Source organism: Dermochelys coriacea, chromosome 3 (assembly GCF_009764565.3).
Source record: "Dermochelys coriacea isolate rDerCor1 chromosome 3, rDerCor1.pri.v4, whole genome shotgun sequence".
In the NCBI taxonomy this organism is placed as follows: domain Eukaryota; kingdom Metazoa; phylum Chordata; order Testudines; family Dermochelyidae; genus Dermochelys; species Dermochelys coriacea.
The window spans coordinates 87,837,821-87,844,093 of NC_050070.1; positions in this window are offsets into that span (position 1 = coordinate 87,837,821).

Below are 6,273 nucleotides of genomic sequence, written 5' to 3' on the forward strand. Positions count from 1 at the left end.
ATGGTAATACCTGTAGGCTCTAATCAGGGATCAAAGCCCTGTTGTGCCAAGCCCTGTACAAGCACATTGCAAAAAGACAGCCCATATTCCCAAGAGCTTGCAAGCTAAACATAAGACAAGAGAGAACAGGTGATCAGCTCTGTGTTTGTATTGTGGCTGGAATTCCAAGTCAGGAGTTTCTGGCTCCAGGTCCCATACTCGATCTTCTGGATCAAGTTGTTCCTCTATTTAAGTAATTCCATTTTCTTCCCAATACAACATTAAGGATGAACACGACATTCATTGTGAAAATAGGAATCAATAGGACTTTCTAGGATGAAAAACAGAAAACTTGATCTGGAATGCATGGTGTCTCACCAAGGCCTTATCCTTTTCATTTATGGGCACTCTTTGCCAAACATAAGACCAAAATCTACTTTTAACTCCAGGCACACAACTCAACAATGAGAATTGTTCATGCAGATGCCAGGGCAGAAGCTGGTCCTTAGTGATTGAAATTACTGTTTTCAGTGAGAATGATGTAGTTCTTTGTCTGCAGACTACATTACAATATGTTCATTATAATCTCGGTGCCATTATTTCATATAAACAAGGGTACGTCTTGTTACAACTCTGTGACTATCTTGGAAGAGACTGTGAGTAAAGCATGAATATCTGGCTTGAGCTAGCATGTTTGCCCCTGTAGGTCAGCAGCAGAGTATTTGTCTGAAAAAAACGAAATCTGGGTTTTAGTTCCACTTTGATTTTTCTTTGTTTATGACTCTCTACGGGGGTTGGGTGGTTTGAGGCAGAATATAACAGGCTCCTTTTGTGTATGTTATTATGGGAAGCAAAACTAGTTTTCTCTGTCTTCTTTCCCATTTTTCTCCTTTTACATTAATATTTTGTTGCACATATCTGAGGAGGGTAGAGTTTAATGGGAAACAATTACTAGAATATTTTAACTGTTTATCTACATAAGCCACTAGTAAACCTGAAATCTTTGCTTCTTGACAAACCAGAAAAAGAGTTATGTCTGTAATGCCAAGTGAAGCCTTACTTGCATGCTATGTTTTCCTAAATACTGGCAATATAGTTCCTGGTGTAATTTTCAGATACATAATTTTCATGGGGTCTATGTAACACACAGTGTGATGAAAATTACTATAAAATGATACATGAATATGACTGTAGAAAACATGTATGGTATGAAGTAGTGTTATGGGGGGGGGGAGCGACAGCTCAGTGGTTTGAGCTTCGGCCTGCTAAACCCAGGTTGTGAGTTCAATCCTTGAGGGGGCTATTTAAAGACCTGGGGCAAAAATTGGGGATTGGTCCTGCTTTGAGCAGGAGGTTGGACTAGATGACTTCCTGAGGTCCCTTCCAACCCTGATATTCTATGATTTGAGGCCTAGTTACTTAGTGGGTCCTGTCACCATAGTATCTTAGCACCTATGAGATATATAATTAGTGACTGAATCATAAAGAAGACATATAATGGGGAGGCAAAGGGCAGACTTAATTTCCTGTTCACTGTCTTGAGCACACAGCCCTGCAGCCTTTACATTCTTAATTTTACAGTTATTCTGGCGGTGACTTTCCTTGGGTGTTTTTTTAAGGAAAAAAAATCATAATGTGAACTGGTTGGCTATATACTACAGGAACTCTCTCTCACTAGCCTATGTAACTTGAAGAGTATAGCTGGTCAGAAACATTTTGGTTATTCAATTTTTATTACCAGCTGTACTCATGGGGTGCTGGTGGTGGGATATCGTCTTGCTACACACCTTAGGAAGTCAATGGGAAAGAGTGTATTCCTGCCAACCAGAGTAGCAGCACAGTGTTTACTTTAAGAGCTACACCACAAGTGATAGCAAGGCTCCTGGTAAGTGCTTGCCTCAATCACTGGAAACCTTCACTACATTTTTCACTGCACAGTTAAGTTAGCCATGCATGTTTGGAATGGCATTCCTTAACTGTGCACTTTATAGTTTACTTCTTCCACTGACTTCAATGGCTTTGGAGTGTGTCCTTAGCAAGAAAAGACCATAAAAATAGGTATAGTGCATGTACAGAATGTAGTTACATGGCCTAGTAAAGAGACCATGGGATGGGGACTTGGAAGACCCTGTGTTCTAGTCCAGGCTGTGATACTGACATTCTATGGAACCTTGGCAAAGTCATTTAGACTTAGTTTCCCCATCTGTAAAATGGGGATACTTCCTTTGTAAAGCACTTTGAGATCTGCATCCTTGAAGCTGACAAAAACAAAACAAAAAAACTTGGGACATTTCAAACCAAAAAGTTAAGTTTCAGAAAACTATGAGCACCTGGAAATTGGTTAGGGATGGAGTCCCAGAAAAAGCCCAGACAATAGCAGTCACTACTGCTGTTTTAAGTCAATAAAGGCCCTATTCCACAATGAACTCTGTATCTGTAACTGGTCACAATGGTGAACTACCCCTCCTATACCATCTAGTACACTGTCCAATGATAACAAAATAGCATAAAGGGTAAAGGTTCCGTATAAAACAATTGTTTAGGTGGAAACTGTTGCATTTAATTTTCTGGTGACTGGAAACATTTTTGAAATCCAGGGATTGATCTGTTAACACATCTCTTGGGCATATGCACTGAAAACAAGAAGGGCTGAAAAGGATGTGTTGATCTTGTATCTGATCCTGATTTTGTCGGTTTTGATTTGACCCACTTGATTCCAAACGCTGAAGAAGTAAGAAGAGCAATCTGCCCACCCATTCTCAGGCATGAACAGCTATAATGCTACACATTGTGGATTATATTTTTTTCTTAGATGGTTACTTCAAACAGTGTAGCGAATGAGATTTTAATCACTTGCTTTACAGTATGGAGAATTCTTGCTTATCTTTTTTCTCAAAGCTAAACAGTAAGTGGAAATGGTTCCAAGAATTGCAGTATTTTTTAAAAATAAAACCTCAGGAAACCGCTATAGCATCAACAATCTGTTTATGAGAGAGTGACATAGACAATAAGCTCCTATATAAGCATTTATTTTATTCATTTTTTCACATTTTTGCAATTTTTGTATATCACTTAGAACCACTTACAATAAAGCCTCAGCATTACATATGTGTTAACCTAATGTGATCCAATGCAACTAAAATAACTCCACCATCAAACCAGGAAAGCCCTCAGAAGGAGCCTTGGAAAATAAATGTGGTGATAGGTTTCAGTGGCAACACTATGGGCTCCTCAATATTCATTCCTTAGGCTTTGGATGGGCAACCAGGGATATTAATATTTAGATGTTTCTATTTAAAATTGGTTTCTATTTAAAAATCCTGAGGATGGCACCAGTCAGGGAGAGAGAGGAGAAGAGAATAGGTTAGCATGCAATGAAAAAGCATAGTTGGCTGGTTCAATTTGTTTTGAATTTGTCACCATTTACTTTACTGAGCGTCCCATATTTGACCTGCAAGCTACTAGAGACTAAAAGCCCACTCACCATTATCACAAAGGAGGTGCTTCCGAGCTGTCTGAGTTCTACTGAATGCTTTTTGTTTCTCTTAATCCTAGAACTACAGATTAAATCAGTGTGCACAGTTGGTAGTGACACCTTGTTAACAGCAGTGAGATAAAATGGTTGGCGTTTTGACAAAAATATCTTTTAATTGTCCAGCCTGGGCAACGACCCAAGGTAAAACCAACAGGATAATGGCTCATTGCCATCATTCTCAAGAAAAGATTATAATACCATTCTTCTATTCCTTTCACTGGCTTGATTCCCATTTCTTAATCTATCTGCAAGGGATAATACTATTATCTTTCTTTATTTTTCCTTTTGGTGGTGTTTCCTAACATTTTCTTCTTTCATCTCTCTATCTATCATTTGCTCACACTTTTCTTTTCATCAGTCATTTAACTTTCCCATCCATATCATTTCCCTGGTTTTGTGCCCTGGTTTTGTGCCCTGGCATTTATTGCTAAGGTTCTTAATTCTAATGCTGTTTTTCTGATATGTAGTTTATGCCTAATTGCTTTCTATTATTTCACAAAAAGAAAAGGAGTATTTGTGGCACCTTAGAGACTAACAAATTTATTAGAGCATAAGCTTTCGTGAGTTACAGCTCATTTCATTGGATGTATCCGATGAAGTGAGCTGTAGCTCACGAAAGCTTATGCTCTAATAAATTTGTTAGTCTCTAAGGTGCCACAAGTACTCCTTTTCTTTTTGCGAATACAGACTAACATGGCTGCTACTCTGAAACCTGTTATTATTTCACACTGTGTCTGCCTACAGAATGAGATGATTAAAAAAAATGTTAGTTGAACTTTACAGAACACATTCGTCAGTGGCAAAGTCTAAGGTTTAAGCAAAAAGGCTTCCAGAGTATGCCTTTTCTCGCTGTAAGCTTTGAATAGGAATGAAGAGCTGATCAGAGATGCCATGTATTGGTCTAATCTAAAGTGTGCTGAAGTCAGTGGGAGCCTCTCTATTAACTTCAGTGGGCTTTGAATCAGATCCCAAATGAACTAAAATCAAATGATCAGATATGGTGAGGGAAAAAAGTTGTCATTTATGAGAACAAAAATTGCTAATTTCCAGACCCACTCCAGAGTAAGTGGCTATACATCTATTTATTAGTCAATCCTAAATCACACAATATCTGTGGATAATGTGTAGGGCCCTACCAAATTCATGGCCATGAAAAATGCATCACGGACCATGAAATCTGGTCTCCCCCCTTGAAATCTGGTCTTTTGGTCATGGGGGAGACCAGCGTTTATCAAATTGGGGGTTCTGACCGATAAAGGTGTTGCGGGGGGGGGGAGTCATGGTATTGCCACCCTTCCTTCTGTGCTGCCTTCAGAGCTGGGCAGCCGGAGAGCAGCGGCTGTTGGTTAGGCATCCAGCTCTGAAGGCAGAGCTGCTGTCAGCAGCAGCGCAGAAGTAAGTGTAGCAGTACTGCAATCCCACTCACAATAACCTTGTGACACTCCCCTCCCAACTCCTTTTTGGGTCAGGATCCTACAGTTACAACTCCGTGAAATTTCATATTTAAATAGATGAAATCATGAAATTTAATTTTTAAAATCCTATGACCATGAAATTGACCAAAATGGACCGTGAATTTGGTAGAGCCCTAATAATGTGAATCCACTGACATTTTTACTCCATAACCTCAGAGTCCCCGGCTATTAGAAACACACTCATTTATCCTGCTGTTTGGTTGGGAATTATTTGTGGGTATTATTCCCCCACCTGTATAAATGTAATATACCCAGATATATCTCAGGTACTTATCAGTTGTCAAGCACAGTGGTGCGCACTTGTAATCCCAGCTACTTGGGAAGGAAAGGCTAGCAGATTGCTTGAGCTCAGGGGTCCTGGGCTGCAGTGTTCTGTGCTGATTGGGTGTTTGTTGCCACTGACAGCCTGGGCAGTGGGTGGCTGAGGAACTGGCCAGAACAACACGAATGGCGTGTTGTGATCGGCACTCTCTCTGTGAGGGCTGATGGGCTGATCGATCATGGTGACTTATCAGACAGATTCATAGATTTTAAGGTCAGAAAGGCCCACTCTGACTTCCAGATAAGTCAGGCTACAGAATTTTATCCAATAGGGGTAAGTCAAAGGGTAAGGAATAAGATGAGATGTGAAATGACTCCTTCATACAGCTAGTCAGAGACTGTGTTAGAAGCATTGGGTTCCATTTCTGACGCATGCCCAGAGTGCACAATCTACTGGACTATGCTGCCTGTCATTTATAGTTCCATTCTGAACGGTGGTGTATGTCATCGTTTACATGGCCACATTTGCAGGCCTAAAACACATACAAGGTGATTCATTTCAAAGCAGTGCTTTGGTTTTTGTAAGTAGAAACTACAATAGGTGTAAATACAAGTGTCATCTTCTCTGCCAAAACAATGTTGCTTGCCATTTCTACATGTTGTATCATGCCACTCACCATCCTTCTCCTGAAACCATTGTTTCCATTGTAAACAATGGTCTCCAGAGCTGGTGGCTCACATCAAAGAGAAAAAGTGCTCACAAAATCACGTGGGAATGTAGATCATTACTTTGTTTCTGCTATCTTATAACTGGCGAGGCAGCTAAATACGCTGCTGGAATTATTTCAGGTATTTGGACACAGTTCTGTTCTGGTGTCTCTCCAAACACTACATTGCTCTCCCTCAGTTTGATCCACTATGGTTGTGCATTGTGTAACTCTTCAAGACCCATGGAATGAGGAGTGAAATATTACGGAGCTGATGTATCAAGCTGAGGACTTCAAAGTAGGCAAAAAAACCCCA